This window comes from Schistocerca serialis, chromosome 12, assembly GCF_023864345.2.
Source record: "Schistocerca serialis cubense isolate TAMUIC-IGC-003099 chromosome 12, iqSchSeri2.2, whole genome shotgun sequence".
Lineage (NCBI taxonomy): Eukaryota > Metazoa > Arthropoda > Insecta > Orthoptera > Acrididae > Schistocerca > Schistocerca serialis.
Genome location: NC_064649.1, coordinates 126,888,478 through 126,910,303, shown reverse-complemented (window position 1 = coordinate 126,910,303; position 21,826 = coordinate 126,888,478).

Below are 21,826 nucleotides of genomic sequence, written 5' to 3'. Positions count from 1 at the left end.
AGATAGCTAGGAGTGAATAGACGAGCACAGCCTTGCAGCACCACGAGGTCGGCCGACGTCCACACGACGACGACGCTCCGCCACGCTGTATTCGGTGATATTGCGCCCGCTCCGGCCACTGATTGATTTGTTGGATCACGTCGGCAAAGTTTCCACGAGGGTTTCATGGGCCGTATATTGTAGAATTCTTCTCGCACTTCGCATTACGCCTGGGTCAGTCTATACGAATTACTTTTGAGTTATCGCGCTTTACTCCACGCAAACGCAATTTATTACCGCTGCCTGATAGGAGGGTCTTGTAATGTGATGATTGAAGGTCGGGAGTTAAAAAATACATTTGTGCTAATCGACTGCATCTGTTTTCAATCAAGTAGTTGAAATCCCAAGTCACTTTCTTAATCAATTTTATGTTCAACATTTGCATCTGGTGTTCAATAGCTGAATATAACATCAATGTGCACCCCTTTTTAATTAAAAGTGACCAATTCTGAATCAATTAATGTCAACACTGCCACCGCAGTTCAATCTGGAGTCACAGGGCCATATTACTTTTTTGCGTTATCCGATATTGCGGCAGTTTTGCACTCTCTATTGATCTATAAGTCAATTACCTGGGGTGAACACACACCAAAACCGGGTAAGAGATGGGTGGGGTGTTACAACTAGTTCTGTTCTAGGGGACTGATTACCTCAGTACTCAGAGCCATTTGAACCATTTGAACCAATTATGAAATTACATCCGAAGTGCGTGAAAAATAATTAAATGTGTCACGCAACCTTCCTGCCACTGTCAGTTTTTGAAGCAACGTTTCAGTACTAGCTCGGTGAACAACGAATCCATGGATTACTTTCAAGCAAATTTGCATGAGGTTGACTTAGAAGGCTGAGACATACTCTTTGATTTTATAGACCATCTGTGGCTCTGTTCCAATCTCCGAAACGATAAATCAGCTGTATAGAAATGATGCCCTAAAAGCACATTTTCATCTGCTACAGTTGTCAGAATTGCGACTTATGCCGCAGTTATTGAATTTGATGATTGGAACGTAGGGTGAATGAAGGTATTAGAGTGAGTGGGCTTTAAGATAGGAAATTTCACTCGAGACATCTTGAGGAAAATAGATATACAGCGCATCTCCGCAGCTGAAATGTCAGTCGAGGACCTGATAAAGGAAAGAAGACAGGAAGCAAGACACCAGCGAAAAACCCTTGAATGGAAAGAGGGACCTGTGTACAAATCTGGTGTCTTCTGAGCAGATGACATTAGAAGAAATGTTAGTTGAGCTTGAAATTGCATTTCGTGAAAGTTCTTTCTTTTTTTCTTTTTTAGGTTTATGTACCATCGTCTAAGAATTTATGTAGGCGAAAATTACGAAATTTTGTTCGCTTATTTCTATAAACCTAATAAATGTTGTCTCAGGAGTAGATTTTGAGATTACGAGTGTAAACTGAGATTAGGAGGAAAGTGGTAGGAATTTTGCATGAATTTTATATAACACTTACAAAATTACAACTAAAAAGATTGAGAGGCACCCACATGCCTTGCTCATACTGTGGCATCAAGCAGTCAGGCCTGCAAGATGAGTGGTCTGCCAAGCGAGTGGACTCATTCTTACTTATCGAGTAACATGAATTCTAGTACTCACAATTAAGTTACAAGTTATTCTCCTGTTTGAATATTACGCAACGCATACGGATAACGCTCATCTGACTATTAGTAATTTACACAACTCTGACTGTTCACTACGCACTCGCTATACCACATTTTCTTTCTTATTTAACGGCTTTGATCAGCACGTGGCCATCGCACTGAATATGAATGGCGCACACATTATAAATTCTGGATATCATGACAACATACTATTCGAAGGAAAAGGCCACCAATCTTTTTCTTTTCATTATCTTATTTATTCCGATAAATTCTATAACCTAAACACACAAATTCTATAACCTACAACAATAACACATGAGAAATTCCGCCCAGTGGGCATGGCTTTACATTGGTGATCCTCTACCTTATGGTCTCGTAATTATTTAACGCTACAGTGCACTTTCTGGATAGGATGGTGGATCTTTTTCTATATCTCACACTTCGACTCTCGCAATCATCATCACGAAACTTTCCTCCAGACCGAGCGGTACAAAAAGGAACATGCATAACCCACTGCCTCTGAAACTATCTTGTTATTCTCCCACAACGAACCACACATGCTTAAATTTCATGAAATACATCACACTGGCAACATACAATACAAAACAAGTAATAGTCACAACGTTATAATCACATCACTTTCAGCTTTACCACTTCAATTAGTATTCATCACAGTTTCACCCGACACTGCCCCACTTCGTAACTTTTCTTTCCTACTACGAACTCTGGAGGATATATGCACGTCTTCCTGTGCAATGCAAGCCAAGTGGCGTTGCTGGATAGACGGCTGACTCACCTTGCTTCACTCGCAAAGTATTATAGTTTGAATCAAGCTTCACGCGGAAACATAACACGCAAAACAATATTAAGAACATATTCGTCACACACGCGAGTCCTCAACTGATACCATGGACGAGTACTTCTCTTTATCCTTTGTCTCATACACAGATTGAGACTCACACAATACTCACCACGTGGAAGTACTCGTTTCTAATTTCAAGTCCTGCGCATGCCATTTCTTAAATATTCCCAACTTATAGTACACACGCTAGTAATTCAGCTTAACATAAGCACACGGAAGTATTTCAACTTATTGCTACACATGGTTTCATTGTGACCGTTGGTCACTTCCGAAGATTACTACGATCCCATTAATATTACCTGCCTCACATTTAATTCTCCCCACAAATGTTCCTGAAATAGAGAAATTATTATTCCAAACTACTCTTAAATATCCCGCACTCTTTTGTCTTTACGGACCACACCTAAGACAGGTCTTACCAACACAAGATCCATCGCCAGAGTGCTGAAACATGGCCGTTCTTCATGTCGTCTCGCACCTCTGTCGAAGTGGGGGAGCACCTTGCTACCGTATTGGTCAGCCACATTTCAGGCGCTCAAAGCTCAGGTAAATTTCATATCTTTGGTTCCACCAAAGGTGACCAAAGGACCATCTCAAAGATGATCATATATTGCACCTTCACTATATGCGGTTAGCAGACGGCCATACATTAATTCATTTCGCAGGTCTCACCAAATTGGATGTAGGGATTTATTTTGTGGGAGTGCACATGTGATAAATTAAATAAATGAATTGTCATTCTTTCCTAAACTGGTATCCGGCTTCGGTGTATTAAGTGAAATAGAGTTATTATTACAAAAAAAATATGTTGTTCTGACAAGAATAACGAATGTTGTACCTATTTTCAATGTCGGTCGGTACTGTACGCTTTCAAGATAACTAAAATTCTCGTTTTCGTTATATTCAAAAAAACCTCATGGAAGAAGCTTACTATATGCAAAGAGATTGAAGAGAGAAAATTTCGTACAAATCTGTTTAACAGTTTCTGAGAAAAAGGTACATTTTTAAAATAAAATTTTTAAATTCCTTAAAAATGTTAAATATTTATAATCCAAGGAACTTAATAGTAAACGTGCTAATTTCATATAAAGCATGATACAAAATTTCATTGCATTATCTTCAGCATTGTAGATCTGGTATATCTTTTAGATAGTGTGTGTTTCTCATGAACGCCACCCCCCTCCCCCCACACTCCCTTCAATTACGGCACAGTAACAATTAATGGAAAACCTTACGAACAGCGTCTGTCGATCCCAGCTTCTCTCACGAAGCACCTAGGTGTGGGGCGACATTCCACCGCGCCGTCACGGCCTCTTCAGAGCATTTTTCGTCCCGTTCGCTCCCTCCCCCCCTTCCCCCCCCCCCCCCCCCTCCAAGTAGCAGGAGTCACGGGGCCCGCCATCCACACGGCGTGTCGCCCGCGCTGTCCAAACAAACACAGCAGGCAAAGTAGGCGCAAATATTTACGCCTGGAAATTATTCCCCACCACCCCCGTCCATCTCCCGGCCATTACGCCGCCACCTGCCTGTGTGCGCAGTCTGGAAAGTAATAGAAGAAAACAAAAGTGTGTGTGTGTGTGTGTATGTGTGTGTGTGTGTGTGTGTGTGTGTGAGCGCTCCCGTGTGTTTGTAATCGTTTAGCGGCGGCGCCGACCCCCATAAATCAGTTTTGGGAACGTCGCCGTGTTTGAACTCAGTCTCGGCGTAACGCTGTTGATCAACGCCGACAGATTTTCAATTTGCGTACCGTGACCCTCCGATAAGAAAACTGCGACCTTGGGAGGTAATGAGGTAGCTGCCTGCGTCATTGTCGTCCTCTTGCCCTTTACCGCGGTTAGGTGCATCCCTCATACAGGGCTACGCATATGCTTGAGAACCGCTCATCTTCCATTATTTTTCTTCTTGCTTCCCCCCCCCCCCCCCAATGAACCATGGATCTTGCCGTTGGTGGGGAGGCTAGGGTGTCTCAACAGATAGCCGTACCGTAGGTGCAACCACAACGGAGGGTTAGAAGAAATATTAAGGAAAGGCAAACCTACGTTTCTAGCATTTGTAGACTTAGAGAAAGCTTTTGACAATGTTGACTGGAATACTCTCTTTCAAATTCTGAAGGTGGCAGGGGTAAAATACAGGGAGCGAAAGGCTATTTACAATTTGTACAGAAACCAGATGGCAGTTACGAGAGTCGAGGGACATGAAAGGGAAGCAGTGGTTGGGAAGGGAGTGAGACAGGGTTGTAGCCTCTCCTCGATGTTATTCAATCTGTATATTGAGCAAGCCGTAAAGGAAACAACGGAGTAGGTATTAAAATCCGTGGAGAAGAAATAAAAACTTCGAGGTTTGCCGATGACATTGTAATTCTGTCAGAGACAGCAAATGACTTGGAACAGCAGCTGAACGGAATGGACAGTGTCTTGAAAGGAGGGTATAAGATGAACATCAACAAAAGCAAAACGAGGATAATGGAATGTAGTCGTATTAAGTCGGGTGATGGTGAGGGAATTAGATTAGGAAATGAGACGCTTAAAGTAGTAAAGGAGTTTTGCTGTTTGGGGAGCAAAATAACTGATGATAGTCGAAGTAGAGAGATATAAAATGTAGACTGGCAATGGCAAGGACAGCGTTTCTGAAGAAGAGAAATTTGTTAACATCGAGTATTGATTCAAGTGTTAGGAAGTCGTTTCTAAAAGTATTTGTATAGAGTGTAGCCACGTATGGAAGTGAAACGTGGACGATAAATAGTATAGACAAGAACAGAATAGAAGCTTTAGAAATGTGATGCTAAAGAAGAATGCTGAAGATTAGATGGGTAGATCACATAATTAATGAGGAGGTATTGAATAGAATTGGAAAGAAGAGGAGTTTGTGGCACAACTTGACTAGAAGAAGGGATCGGTTGGTAGGACATGTTCTGAGGCATCAAGGGATCACCAATTTAGTATTGGAGGGCAGAGTGGAGGGTAAAAATCGTAGAGGGAGACCAAGAGATGAATACACTAAGCAGATTGAGAAGGATGTAGGTTGCAGTAGGTACTGGGAGATGAAGAAGCTTGCACAGGATAGAGTAGCATGGAGAGCTGCATCAAACCAGTCTCTGGACTGAAGACAACAAGAACAACACATCGGTACGTTCGGAGCTCGTGGTCGTGCGGTAGCGTTCTCGCTTCCCACGCCCAGGTTCCCGGGTTCGATTCCCGGCGGGGTCAGGGATTTTCTCTGCCACGTGATGGCTGGGTGTTGTGTGCTGTCCTTAGGTTAGTTAGGTTTAAGTAGTTCTAAGTTCTAGGGGACTGATCACCGTAGATGTTAAGTCCCCTAGTGCTCAGAGCCCCAACACATCGGTACAGAACAGCCGACGAACCGATTCATCCCACTGAATTAATATTACGCCGTCTCCCCACTCCTTTGTTTATTCACTCTTTTTTATTTCTCTCTTCTGCTGCACGTCTTTTTCATGAGTACCTGAAACTCGGTAATGATTCGCTCAGTCAATGAAACGTCTGCGTGAAGTCGTTTCATAAGAGGCTTGTCGAATTCGGTACAACTTATTCATTTTACTACCTGATTTTAGCTCAACTCATGAACTCTTTTAGAAAGACTGAGCGCTCAAATAAGGCCTATTGACTGTTACATGTGTTTTTTAATGTGAGGTTTCGGTTTTGTTTTGTGGGAAACGCTGAGTTGGTCACCGTCTGCTGGGAGCAGACGACGTTGCTTCTCGTTTGAAGGAGAGCACAGAATGACCAACTTAGGTTTCCAATGCCTGAACAGAGTTTACCCATCTTAGTCGAAGGCTGTTTTTGTGTGTGAGGTTGGTGACGGAGGGCTACCCCTCTGGAGGAGCTAGGTAATCTCGAACGAAAAAGCGGCACTCTTCGGTGAACGCTTGGTGGGTACGGATCGTAGCCCTTAAGGGGGCTTTCAGGTGATAGGAAGCAGATTAAGTTAGGACTTCAGCTTAACTGAAGCGTGTGAAGCGAGTTATTTTTCCGAATGTGCCATAATTATATTGCTTTAAATAGGCGATTTTTGGGTGTTTGAGTTAAAAGTGTGGAAGTTACTTTGTTCATTTTGAACAACGATGAGGTAGAATGTCAAACGGTAAATCTGATTAGGAAACTCTGGTTAGGATGACTTCAACCGTACGTGAGTGTAATAATGTGTCGAAGCGAGTATGATTTTTAATGATTTTAATCTTATGTTTTTTGGATGTTGCTTTTGTCTTTTTGTGTCGATTTTGTGCCACGTGTTTGGTAATCAATGACCCTTCTGGCCCACCACGGCACCGCAATAAGTTTGCTTGCTTAATGAGCTATAATTTCTGCAAGAATATCTGTTCTTTCGTGGGCTTTCTACAAAGCAGCACAGCAGTTTGATTCGGAATGCTGCACGTGCTCTAGTTCGGCCGTATGCAAGCAGCAGACGCAGTTCGTATGTTAAATAATTATCGCACAGCGTCGTGTATGGGTTAAACATCTGTCCAGAATAGCGTATGCGTGGAATCGTAATGCGAATCTCACTGAGATATTTTTATGGTATGAATGCAAAGGAGATGATAGTATCATTGTCTCCAACCCCCGTCTTCTGTCTTCCTTCTTGCTGTAGTTAAATTGTGCTCTGTTACATTCTCACGTAATTCTTACTTAAATATTTCTAGTCAGGCACCAGTTATGTGTATGTGCCACCAAATATTTAGCTACAATAAATAATCTACGTGAAAGATTAATTCTTTGGTGTCGATCTTACCGCCTTACTCCGATTTCCAATCATGAATTAATCAAATTGCTTCATGCACGACATGGAGTGCTATTTATCTGGCTGCTTAAAGAAATTTGCGTACTTGTAATTAAATTATTGAAGTAATTAAACTAATAATTTTCCAGCTCGGTTTTTTTTTCTAAATGGTTAAGAAGGGCTTGGGCTGGTGGCGACCCTGAATTTCTGAATTTTTATCATTAACTGTGTGAGAGAAGCAGCTAGAAATGCGAGATAACGTATATGGCTCGACGAGAAACGTCGTAAACATAGTAATACGTTACACAATAACTAGGCACACACTTACGCCATAGTCCATCATACGTTATCTGATCACAAGTAGGCACACACTCCTATATAATACGGAGCAGACCACTAGCTGTCACTAGATGGGAACTCGCCTGTATAAAAGATGGGTCGGTCAGGAAAGCTCAGCGTTCGCCTGCCTAGCTGAGTGGTAACGTCATTGCCTCCCATGCAGCGGGCACTGGTTCGATTTCTGGGCGGGTCGGAGATTTTCTTCGCTCGTGGACTGGCTGTTGTGTTGTCCTCATCATCATTTCTTCCTAATCATCGGCACGCTTGTTGCCCAGTGTGGCGTCGACTGAAATAAGACTTGCACTCCGAATCCGGCCCACAATGCCATACGATCATTTCATTTCACGAGAGCTCAGTGACTTCAAATGCACGGTTCAGTACGATAACCGATGCACGAGGGACATTTGAATCCTTCAAAAGCTTCCCAAATCGACTATTTGTGACGTGATTGTGAAATGAAAACGCGACTTAGCCCAGGTAAACGAAGACGAGGTAGATCCCAAATATTGACCGACAGCGACCGTCGAGCGTTACGGAAGATGTTTGTAGAAAATCGCATGAAATCAGCGGAAGAAATCACTGGTGAGTGCCATTGTGCTACCGGCAGCCCAGCTAGAAAAATAACTTTCCGTAGTGAGTTGATGATCCAGCAGCTTCTCATAAACCACACATTTCCGGTTCATAGCTCTAAAGTATTCAAAGTAAACTACACTGTGTCAAGTATCCGGACACATGGCTGAAAATGACTTAACAAGTTCGTGGGGCCCTCCATCGGTAATGCTGGAATTCAACATGGTGTTGGTCAACCCTTAGCATTGATGACAGCTTCCACTCTCGCAGGCATACGTTCAGTCAGGTGCTGCAAGGTTTCTTGGGGAATGGCAGCCCATTCTTAACGGAGTGCTGCACTGAGCAGAGCTATCGATGTCGGTCGGTGAGGCGTAGCACGAATTCGGCGTTCCGAAACATCCCAAAGGTGTTCTATAGAATTCAGGTCAGGACTCTGCGCAGGCCAGTCCATTACAGGGATATTATTGTCGTGTAACCACTCCGCCACAAGCCGTCCATTATGAACAGGTGCTCAATCGTGTTGAAAGATGCAATCGCCATCCCCGAATTGCTCTTCAACAGTGGGAAGCAAGAAGGTGCTTGAAACATCAGTGTAGGCCTTTAGTACTCGGTCAAGTTAGCATCACCAGTTAGCATCACCAGTACACTTAACAAATAAAAATTCTTGGCAGTATCGGGGATCGAATCCGGATCCCCCGCATCGCAGCCATCTACGCTGACCACTCAGCTTCTATTGCAACATTTTTCTAATATCTTCCTTTCCCCAATTTTAGATATCCACGTTCCACTTCGGTGAAATACTGTGGTCTTGCCGACTGCGACGTATTTGGTCACTAGTTCCCGGGTGTTCGAAACCTCTCGCAATGTCGATGGAGCGAAATTTAACTAGAGACAGAAAACGCTCATTTTGTATTGCAAGAAAAGCCAGCTCTACAAAGCTACAGACAATATCCTATGCGCTCTTTCTCTTTGTCTCTCTCTCTCTCTCTCTCTCTCTCTGTCTCTGTCTCTCCCTCTCCCTTCCTCTCATTGCCCGTCGTCGGAGAAAGACGTGTCCAGCCCGCGAGGTAGCAGATAAAACGACACAAAAAAATATGAAAATGAAAAGACCACCAGGGTGGGTGGGGAAGGCGTCAGATTTATCACGTGCGCGGTATATCACGTGTACATAGAGTACACAGTCTCCCTCCCCCTGCCCTCGCCGACACACCCCCACCACCCCAGCAACACGCCTTGCTTTTCCTGGCGTCGTTACCCCCTACCGCCTGGCGGTGCTATGAATTGTATGGCCGACCACATATTTGAATTTTATCAACTAGCTTATTTGAAATTCAATTTGGTTAGCGGGCGGCTGTCTTTTTGCCGGCCGCCTTTATCTCGCTGCCAAAAATACTGGACGTGTCGCTTTTATCCCCGCCCGCTTTTTGTTGTGCAGATCCTTCCGCCGTGTCCTGTCCTGCACTTGCGGCTACCTTTATACGCCGGACCCCAGCCCTGTTGTCCACACAATCGCCCCTCACACTCCCCACACTTATTCCCTTTCCTCCCTATCTTTTCTTCTCTCCCTCAATCTCCAACTCTCGCCCTCACCGTTTTTTTTTCTTTTTTTTTTGTTTTCCTTTTTCCCCTCTTGGTAAGCCGACATCTCGCTATCAGACTTTAATATATTTTTTCACAATTTTCCAATCCCTTTCTTTCCAGTGTATATGCTAAGAAACAACTGACAATCTAGAGAGTATTTCAAGTGCAGAAAACAGAGAGCTTATCGAAGGCAGACCTGTAAATACTCCCAGATTCTGTGGCTACGAGATGCACTGTCTCGAGTATTAATTGCACTTGTAAGAAGTAAATCGAGAATGAAGAAGTAGAACAGAAGAATAAGGAAGATATAAAGTAAAATTTGAAATAAAGAGCGAAACTCTTGAAACTGACTGCTTAGCTTTTGTTGATGATGATTTAGCAGAGTTAGTAGAGAACCTACAAGATCCAACAGAACAGGCAAAAACATTCTCCATGAGGTGGCAAAAAAACGAAACGGGATTACAAATTTCGTCGGCCGCAGTGCCCGAGCGGTTCTAGGCGCTACAGTCTGGAACCACAATCGCTACGGTCGCAGGTTCGAATTCTGCCTCGGGCATGGATGTGTGTGATGTCGTTAGGTTAGTTAGGTTAAAGTAGTTCTAAATTCTAGGGGACTGATGACCTCAGAAGTTAAGTCCCATAGTGCTCAGAGCCAGCCACGTCTCCCTTGCGACCCAGTGCTCTGTATGCCGCACACTGTACAGTGGTGCCTCCTGACCATTATTTATCTTCGCTCGCAGGTCTACTGTATTCCCGCAAGACATTGATCATTATGTGCATTTGCACTGAAAGATTGAAAAAACGTCAGGCGCATATACGAGGTGTAAATTTTAATTTGACAAACCAGAATAACTCGAAAAGTAAGCTTCACACGCAAAAATATGTAGAATCCAAAGTTGATTATTTTCGAGGGGGACGTCTGCTGGTGCCAAAATTATTCCTCCACCCCAGCCCCCTGAGGGTGGGGCGGAAGGGAACTTTAAAATTTCAATTGGGGAAACTCCATGTTTTATTGCAGAATCAGATTCTACATAAAAAACTACGTACATTTTGTCTTAAACATTTGTTTTGATACTTGCTAGTTGGCGCTGTAATTCAAGAAAATCCAAGTTCTCATTTTTACGTGGAAAATGGTTACGGATAAATAAAAAAATACTTACTTCGTAAATTTTGATTCGCTAAAACTAGGGTGGGGTTTGAGAGAGAGGAATTACAGCTTTACAAATGTTGACCAAATTATTAATTTCTTTCGCATTGGGTCAACATGTGTAAAACTCTATTCCTCCCTCTCAACCCCACCCTATGGTGAGAGAGGGAGATTTTTAATTTTAGCGAATCAAAATTTACGAAGTAATTAAGTATTTTTTATTTATCCCTAACCATTTCCCATGCCAAAAAGGAGAACATGGATTTGCTTGAATTACAGCGTCAACTAACAAGATTCAAAACAAATGTTTAAGACAAAATGTACGTAGTTTTTTATGTAGAATCTGATTCTGCAATAAAAAATGGAGGTTCCCATTTGAAATTTTAAAGTTGCCTCCAGCCCCATCTCCAGGTGCCTGGGGTGGCGGGCTAATTTTAGCACCAGCAGATATCCCCCTCGCCGGCCGTGGTGGCGGAGCGGTTCTAGGCGCTACAGTCTGGAACCCCGCTACCGCTACGGTCGCAGGTTCGAATCCTGCCTCGGGCCTGGATGTGTGTGATATCCTTAGGTTAGTTAGGTTTACGTAGTTCTAAGTCTAGGGGGCTGATGACCTCAGAAGTTACGTCCCATAGTGCTCAGAGCCATTTGAACCGTTTGAACCATGTCTCCCTCGAAAATAATCAACTTCGGATTCTACTAATTTTTGCGTGTGAAGCTTATTTTTCGAGTTATTCTGGTTTGTCAACTTAAAATTTACACCCTGTATAGTAACGCATGTCCGATAGAAGGCATCATACCTAAATAAAGTACTATGAACATGGGTTGGCCTTTTGTAATGTATTTTCTGTGTAAGTCGTAGCAGCTGCATTTGCTCACATCTTGAGACATCTCTCCAAAAACTAAACTGATCACAGTCGCTCACTGTATTCTATTTCTGATAGTTAATCTTTTTTCATATGGCGATAGAAGCTTAGTCAGTAGACTAGAAACAGCAGAGACATAAACAAAAGGTGAATCAGCCAGTCCGTTCCGAGCGCCGCGACAAAATAATGCGGGGCGTTGAGCTGCCCTGGTGGGTGCGTTGTTGGCGAAACCTGCGACAGCCGGCCCCGTTGTCTGGATCCTCCGGTCAAAACAAAAGGCGGCGGACAAAGAAGCGGCCGGTCGTCCATCGCGCGGGTCGGCGGTCGTGGCCGTGGCGGCGCTACGTGCGCTGCGTCTGTATCGGGGAACTGCCCGGCCAATATTCCTGGCAGTCCGCCACGGGCCGCCCGCTTCCCCAGACGCGCAGCACACAACTATAAAACAGAGCCACAACAAAGGGAAGCAGCGCCGCCACGAGTTTCCCGTCTCCGGAAAGTAATTCCCCCCGCCCTGGCCTGGTAATTGTACTTCACAGAGAGGTCGTTACAGCCTTTACGGCGTCGAAGTCGCGGCGCCGGCGTATATGTGACACGCGAAACGGGGCTGCTGTGTGGGCTGTCGCGATTTAGGGGTGGAAGGTGCTGCTCCGAGTTGTTTTTTGCGTTGCTGTAGGAATCTTATCTTCTGATATCTTTTAAGAAGTCATTGTTGACATTTCCGAGTTTATCAACCTTTTAGCGAACTGTTTGGTCACATGTTCTATATACATACAGGGGATAGGCAAAATAATGTGAACACCTGTGCTTGGTTGGGAGTGGTTTATTAATAAGAGGTTGGACTCCAATTTGCTCGTAATATAGCTGCGATTCATCTTTGAATACTGGCATATAATGATTGTATAGTATTATTTAAAAACAGTTTTGTTGCAATTTTAGTTTTTTATTTTTCAACGACGCGTTTCGCTATATTTAGGCATCTTCAGGTTATCTTTCCTAGATGGATGCTTACTACCTGAGCCGCTATCTTACTCTGTTACTCGCTGCTGCGAACGGGAACGCGTTATGCAGTTCTTAGTGCCTCTCGCGTCCATCTAGAAAAGATAACCTGAAGATGCCTAAATATGGCGAAACACGTCGTTGAAGAATAAAAAACTAAAATTGAAACCAAGACTGTTTTTAACCAATACTGTTAAGCACTGGTTTGCTGTATGCCACATATGAAACCGAGCGAGGAGGCGCACACTGGACTCGCATTCGGGAGGACGACGGTTCAATCCCGGGTCCGGCCATCCTGATTTAAGTTTTCCGTGATTTCCCTAAATCGCTCCAGGCAAATGCCGGGATGGTTCCTTTGAAAGGGCACGGCCGACTTCCCTAATCCGATAAGACCGATGACCTCGTAGTTTGGTCTCTTCCCCCAAAACAACCCAACTCTGTCTCACACACGTCCAAAGTGACGTTCATGACAGAGATCTCAGAACTATCCATCCTGCCACATATGAATTGGAAGAATTTCTAATGATTGTATAGCTCCAGTGGTCTCTTATGCCACTCTTCGATCAGAACCTCTTCTAACTCAAGTAGTGACGAGGGAGGCGGAAATCTGCTCTGGAGTCTGGGCTCCAATACCGCCCTCAAGTATTCCATAATGTTTAAGTCCGGGGACTGTGCTGGCGAGGTAAGACCCTGCAGTTCAGTTGCATGCTCCTCATACCACGATTTTACTGTCCTGGCTGTGTGAACAGGTGCATTATCGTCCTGAATTATGGCGTCATTGTTGGGGAACAACATTTGAATCATTGGGTGCAACTGATCACCTAAGATGTTCACATAATCGTTGGCTGTAACACTGCCTTTGAGAGTAATGATGGAGCCACCAGAATACGATGATATTGCTGCCCACAGCACCACACTTCCACCTCCATGCTTAACCGTTAAGCAATCAGGATTGTAGGCTTCTTTTGACATTTTCCAGACGTAAACCTGGACCGATGTTTTAAATAACGAAAACGTTGACTCATTGGACCATATGTCGTGTTTCCACCGATCAGGCTTTCAGGGTTTATGCTCCTGACGCAATGTTTTACGCTTCTTAGCGTTGGTTGCCGTCACTGATGGTTTCGGTATAGCAAATCGTCCGTGAATATTCGCTTTGTGGTGTTCTCGGCGGACAGTGTCTATAGATACGAGGTCTCGAAGATGGCTGCTGAGCTCTGGAGTCTACTTTAGTCGCCGTAGTTTTGTGTTGTTTTGACACCATTCGTGCCGGCCGCTGTGGCCGAGCGGTTCCAGGCGCTTCAGTCTGGAACCGCGCGACCGCTACGGTCGCAGGTTCGAATCCTACCCCGGGAATGGATGTGTGTGATGTCCTTAGGTTAGTTAGGTTTAAGTAGTTCTAAGTTCTAGGGGACTGATGACCTCAGATGTTAATTCCCATAGTGCACAGAGCCATTGGAACCATTTGACACAATTCGTGTTAGCGTACGTCTATCTCTGTCATTTAGATGTGATTTGCGGTCACTATTACGTTTCCGTGATGACATCTGTCCATGTTTTGTGTAGGCTGTCATTACTGCTGAAACAGTTGCTCTTCAAGCATTCAATAAATTAGTTGTCTTGGTTACTGATGCTCCACGTAATCGAGAACCCATACTCTACCCTTTTTGGACCTCTGTTAGGTCTTTCATTGCACGTGAATCTCGACCTCTGAATGCAAATGCGAAGTGTGCACTACTCGTAAGCAGCCTGCACTGAGGCCTAGTCCGTACAAACATACACTGTACAGTGAAACACATGGCTTACCTGCATTGTTGACCGTCAAAAATAGCCATCCTATTACTACCACTGTTCACATTATTTTGCCCTGTCGCAAAGCATTCTGCCTCATTTCAGCATTCTTTCTGATCTTCCACAATTCTCTAATTTTTTTTTCTCCATGCAGTCTCTTTCTGTCATCAATCCACTTCGTCATGGGTTCCTTTGGGACTTTATTCTCTGACCTAAATTCCCCTTGTATACCTTATCCCTGTGTGTATTTCTATTTTGAACTTCTATTGGATCGATTTGTCGTTTTTCTACGTCCAGTCTGACATGTGTGATCCATGGTATCTTGTATCTATGTCAGAATTCTTTTGGTGAGCCTTATTGGTGGTAGCCTGCTAGTGTGCCTGTAGAACTTTAACCTTCTTTTTCTGACATCTGCTGCTAGATTTGACATCTTTTCTGTGCTTTTCCTGGAGTGTAATCTGTGTCTCTCTTTTGTCAGCTTTAGGCTAAGAATTTTTCTCTTAAATATCCGTTCTTCTTTCAGAATGCTTTCATGTCGTATGGTTAGTGTATCACTTGCATACAGTATTTCAGACTTGATTACTGTGCTGCACTGTCTGATCTTTGTCTGAATTGACATGCATTTCTGATTATATATGTCTTTGGTTCTGACGTAAGGTCTCTTCCGTTTATGTAGTCCAGTCTTCTGTAAGATCTTTTCTCCTCCCGTATGTTCAAGCATTTCACCTGGATATTTGAAATGCTGCTTGTCTTCCCGTATTTTGTGCGTAATGTTTAATTTTGATCAAAATAATTCACACTTCTGGAAAGAGATTTGCAGGCCAACTTTTGCTGCACATTCTTTTAGTACTTCTATTTGTTTGGTTGCTGTTGCTTCGTTATCCGAGAGTACCACCAGGCCGTCTGCGAAAGCTGCTTTTGAGATGTCTATGTTGCCCCGGGATCGTACTAGTGATTTTTCTTTCAAGTGTCCTTGGATTTTCAGTTTTTTTTCACAGTCCCTCATTACTTCGTCGAGGGATAGGTAGAATAATAGGGGGGATAATCTGTCACCCTGAAGTACTCGAGTTTTTATCATGAAGGGGTCAGAGATTTCACCCATTAATTTAACTTTTGATGTTGTGTCAGCCAGTCTCTATTTGATCAGTCGTGGTGTTTTTTGCGTTGTGGTGTGTTTTACGTCGTGGTGTTTTTTGCGTCGTGGTGTTTTTTGCGTCGTGGTGTTTTTTGCGTCGTGGTGTTTTTTGCGTCGTGGTGTTTTTTGCGTCGTGTCCTTATTCTTCCAGTCTATTTGATCAATAGTGGTGTTTTTGCGTCGTGTCCTATTCTTCTAAGATGTTCAGTGAGGATTGTCTGTCAGTAGAATCGTATGCTCCTTCACATCTATAAAGGTACGGATGATTGGAGCAAGACTGACTGGGTGTTGTGTGATGTCCTTAGGTTAGTTGGGTTTAAGTAGTTCTAAGTTCTAGGGGACTGATGACCATAGATGTTAAGTCCCATAGTGCTCAGAGCCAAGCAAGACTGCCAGCCTTGTACTTTGCAGTTATTTTCAAATTGAAGATCTGATGTGTGCGTGAACGAGCAGGGCGTATGTATATGTTTTGATTTGTGATAGCCTTTCGCCCCTACTCTTCAATCTGTACATCGAGGAAGCAATGATGGAAATAAAAGAAAGGTTCAGGAGTGGAATTAAAATACAAGGTGAAAGGATATCAATGATACGATTCGCTGATGACATTGCTATCCTGAGTGATAGTGAAGAAGAATTAAATGATCTGCTGAACGGAATGAACAGTCTAATGAGTACACAGTATGATTTGAGAGTAAATCGGAGAAAGACGAAGGTAATGAGAAGTAGTAGAAATGAGAACAGCGAGAAACTTAACATCAGGATTGATGGTCACGAAGTCAATGAAGTTGAGGAATTCTGCTACCTAGGCAGTAAAATAACCAATGACGGACGGAGCAAGGAGAACATCAAAAGCAGACTCGCTATGGCAAAAAAGGCATTTCTGGCCAAGAGAAGTCTACTAATATCAAATACCGGCCTTAATTTGAGGAAGAAATTTCTGAGGATGTACGTCTGGAGTACAGCATTGTATGGTAGTGAAACATGGACTGTGGGAAAACCGGAACAGAAGAGAATCGAAGCATTTGAGATGTGGTGCTATAGACGAATGTTGAAAATTAGGTGGACTGATAAGGCAAGGAATGAGGAGGTTCTATGCAGAATCGGAGAGGAAAGGAATATGTGGAAAACACTGATAAGGAGAAGGGACAGGATGATAGGACATCTGCTAAGACATGAGGGAATGACTTCCATGGTACTAGAGGGAGCTGTAGAGGAAAACAGAGATTGGAATACGTGAAGCAAATAATTGAGGACGTGGGTTGCAAGTGCTGCTCTGAGATGAAGAGGTTAGCACAGGAAAGGAATTCGTGGCGGGCCACATCAAACCAGTCAGTAGACTGATGACAAAAAAAAAAAAAGAAAAAGTACGGGCTGATATGCCGCAACGCTATCGCTGACGAAAAACAGCGTTAAAATAAAGTTTTAAGACGCATAAATTTAAAAAAAAACAAAAACTCCGTGGACGGTCACAGCAGCACGCCTCTTTTCCTTTCTCTCTTTTTCTTTTCCATGTAAATCAGAGGGACGATTAAAAAGGTTCGCTTTCAGAGCCTGACAGTGGTGAATCGGTATGCCAATCAGGCGCAATCGCCGTGAGAATTGAGGCAGTCAACATACCGACACAATCTACATCTGCATGGATACTCTGCAAATCACATTTAAGTGCCTGGCAGAGGGTTCATCGAACCACCTTGACAATTCTCTGTTATTCCAATCTAGCATAGAGCGCGGAAAGAACGAACACCTATATCTTTCCGTACGAGCACTGATTTTCGTTATTTTATCGTGATGATCGTTTCTCCCTATATAGGTCGGTGTCAAAAAATTAATTTCGCATTCGGAGGAGAGAGTTTCTGACTCGAATTTCGTCAGAAGATTCCGTCTATACGAAAAACGCATATCTTAATGATGTGCAGCCCCAATCCTGTATCATTTCATTGACACTCTCTCTCATATTTCGCGATAATACAAAACGTGTTGCCTTTCTTTGAACTTTTTCGATGTACTCCGTCAGTCCTATCTGGTAAGGATCCCACACCGCGCAGTAGTATTCTAAAAGAGGACGGACAAGCGTAGTGTAGGCAGTCTCCTTAGTAGGCCTGTTACATTTTCTAAGTGTCCTGGCAATAAAACGTAGTCTTTGATTAGCCTTCCCCGCAACATTTTTTATGACTTCCTTCCAATTTAAGTTGTTCGTAATTGTAATACCTAGGCATTTAGTTGAATTTACGGCTTTTAGATTAGACTGATTTATCGTGTAACCGAAACTTAACGAGTTCCTTTCAACACTTATGTGGATGACCTCACACTTTTCGTTATTTAGGGTCAACTGCCACTTTTCGCACCATTCAGATATCGTTTCTAAATCGTTATGCAGTTTGTTTTGATGTTCTGATGACTTTATTAGTCGATAAACGACAGCGTCATCTGCAAACAACCGAAGACGGCTGCTCAGATTGTCTCCCAAATCGTTTATATAGATAAGGAACAGCAAAGGGCCTATAATACTACCTTGGGGAACGCCAGACATCACTTCTGTTTTACTCGATGACTTTCAGTCAATTCCTACGAACTGCGACCTCTCTGACAGGTATTCACAATTCCAGTCACATAACTGAGACAGTGTTCCATAAGCACGCAATTTCACTACGAGCCGCTTGTGTGGTACAGCGTCAAAAGCCTTCCGGAAATCCAGAAATACGGAATCCACCTGAAATCCCTTGTCAATAGCAGTCAATAATTCATGTGAATAATGAGCTAGGTGTGTTTCACAGGAAAGATGTTTTCTAAACCCATGTTGCCTGTGTGTCAATAAATAGTTTTCTTCGAGGTAATTCATAATGTTCGAACACAATATATGTTCTAAAATCCTGCTGCATATCGACGTTAACGAATGGGCCTGTAATTTAGTGGATTACTCCTACTACCTTTCTTGAATATTGGTGTAACCTGTGCAACTTTTCAGTCTTGGGGTACGGACCAAATTAAAGATAAGTGTTTGGCAAAATAACGTGTCCTGATGCGTAAAGAACTCAGTTATTGCCTGCTACACATTCTCGTCGGAGGGAAATTGTCGACTTTTCAAGGCCTTTTCTAACTGGCCGAAGGCGTGATAATGGCATGAAGAGAAATCAGGACTGTAGGGCGGGTGCTCGAATGTGTCCCACTTGAGTTGGAGTAGCTTCTGCGTTATGACATTTGCGATATGGGGTCGCTCGTTATCACGGAGCAGCAACATCTCTTGTCACTGTTTTCAATAGATTTGCAGCCCCATATACGTTCTACATTGTGTGATGGATGTCTACTGCTTTATCCTTCGGTGGCTAAGAAAAGAATAACAGCATGTTGGTCATCTTTGGATATATTTCATAGTGACGTCGCCGCAGTTCACGTTTCCACATTTACCGCACGCACGTCGGGGAAACAGAAATGCCACACTGAACGCTTGGTTAGTTGCTGGTACTTCCATATCCGCAGCGGAGTCGTCTAGGTGACATTAAATGGAAATACCAGACACTCAATACGGTGTAGGATAACCATTGGCATTCGAAACAGCTCCCAGCCAAATCAATAAATATAGGTCCTGTATGGTTTTCAAGGGAATCGTATACCATTATTGCTCGAAGCCGTGTTAAGCTCAGGTAATGGTGATGGAGCTGGATTGTGACAATGAGTACTTCTCACCAAAGTAGAACACAGATACTGAGTAATGTTGACATCTGGCCAGGGGAGATCCGGCAATGCTTCCTCACGCGCACAGAACCAGTGATGGGTGATGCGAGCTTAACACCTCATTACCACTGTGGTGAAAATATTGTACTAACAAGGGGAGGCCGCCAATTGTGAAATTCAGATTCGATTCATACTGCGCATAATAAAAGCTCATGGCCAGAGGTGTAATGTGGCAAAGCACCAAGATGCACTTCTCAGCCGTTGTCGAGAAAATCGACAGTTAAAAGAAACCGTTGCGGTGAAATACTCTCTATGATTAATAATTTTCTACAGCGTCGTGGCGCAGCGGTAAGCGCTAGGGTTCCTAATCCGAAGGTCGCCGGATCGAATCTCACGCCATGCAATATTTTTTATTATTAGTTTTTGTAATTCATATATATATATATATATATATATATATATATATATATATATATATATATATATATACTATTAGTGAATTGCTTATGCATGTTGGTGAAGGCGGATCGCTCTCCAATTCTACCGCCTCCATTTTTCCGTTTGTTTAACAGGCTGTACCAAAGCTCCCACGTCCGCACTGATTTTTAACGATGTTATAAGTTGCGCTAGGGACCGCATCTACCTTCTTTCGAAGTTAGCAGGTTACTACGCTGTTATGCGGCAGCTCGTTTGGGCCCATTCAACATCTGTCCTTCAAGTGTAACGAGCGAGTAACGGAGTTTATATTTCATACCTGCCACAGCAAATTTGTGTTCGTGGGGTCTCTATTCCAATTCGAACGTTTGACTTACGCTAGTATTGGGACACGGCCGGCGCCATTCCAAAATACCGTCACCAACCCCCACCCCCCTCCCCCCACCTACGTATACGCGCTAGACATTTCAGTATTGGGACACGGCCGGCACCATTCCAAAATACCGTCACCAACCCCTCCCACCCCCCCCCCCCCCCCACCTACGTATACGCGCTAGACATGAAATGTTTTCATAACATGTTTTTCCAAAACATCGTTAGTCGACAAGGTCGCACGCAATGTATCCGGCATGTGTTGCCTCTCTAGTCGTTATTACCGTAGCGGGTTGTGACATAGAGAGAGAGAGTTAGCGCCATCTCTCTCTACGCACGCAATGTATCCGGTGGGGTGGTGGAAATGGCTGTATCCAATACGATCCCTTAATTGAGTCACATGTTCGACTTCTACCAATAGGATTCAACTATCCTATGACCTCATTGTAGAACATATATAGGTTAAGTTCCGGGACCTCAGTCTTGGTCACTCAGTCAGCGGGAGACTAAGAAGAACAATCATGAAGCACCAGTCGACCTCCAGTGGAGTCACTCAGAACAGGATCAAACGGAAAAGTAAGTATCATATTTCACATTATTCTATCTCGTTCATTATCCTTATTATTCAATGTTTTCACTTATTCGCTAATATCTAATCATTCATCTTCTTTTTTCAACAGAGTCAAACGCAACCATGCTTAGCTCCGCAGACGCGTCCGAACCTGCATCCTCATTAGCTTCGTTAACCATCTCATCCGGACCTACACCAGCGACAGCCGACTCATTTAATCCAGTAGCGACCACGTGGGATCCTGTAGCTCACATGTTGGATCAGGACAAGGAGTTGCTGCTCTCCGTCCCACTCAGCAACTTGTGTGATGAAGACGCTCGATCTGCTCACCACACAACGAATTCAACCACTGGTGGTGTTAAAGATCAACTAAATGGTGGTCAGTACTGGATGCCTACATATAACTCATCACAATCGAACACTCCTGTGATAGTGCAACCACCGAGTTTAGATACTGTAAATAAAAAGAATACGTCTAGTGCGGCTACGCTATTCACCACGACATATAATTTAACCTCCAGTGGTTCCAAACGTGTGAACATTGCTATAGACGTCCATCATGTCTGGGGGATCCAAGCTATAATGGAGATTGAAAATATTTCCAAAAGTGTTAAAGTCCCGATTTCCGAGTTCGACTGGGCCGGGATCTGTCATGCAGAGCGCTACATCAATCAACAAATGACCACCGAATATGACCCAACTCATCCCCCACCAGAAATTCGTCTTGCCGATGTCACACTTTCCATTACTACTGTATATGATGACTGCGCCTTATGCATTAAATCAGGTGTCGACAGCGTCTATCTAAGGCATCCGTCAGTTATCAAATTATTCAACCTAGACTCCTCTATACGGTTTGCTCTCGAGAGACTGAATCGTTGGGTTCCTAGCATAGAGGCAGCATATAGTGATGTTAAAAACTCTCTACGTGTTAATAATATACATATTGACGATTTTGAGCAGCATCTTCGTTCGCATATGGCCATTAAAACTACAGACATCCAATTGAAATGCGTGTGTCAAAAACCAGAGTACTCAGAGTCACCTATCGGATTGCGTGAGATACGTGCAGAATTTATTGCCAACCAAAGAGAATTATTTGGTATA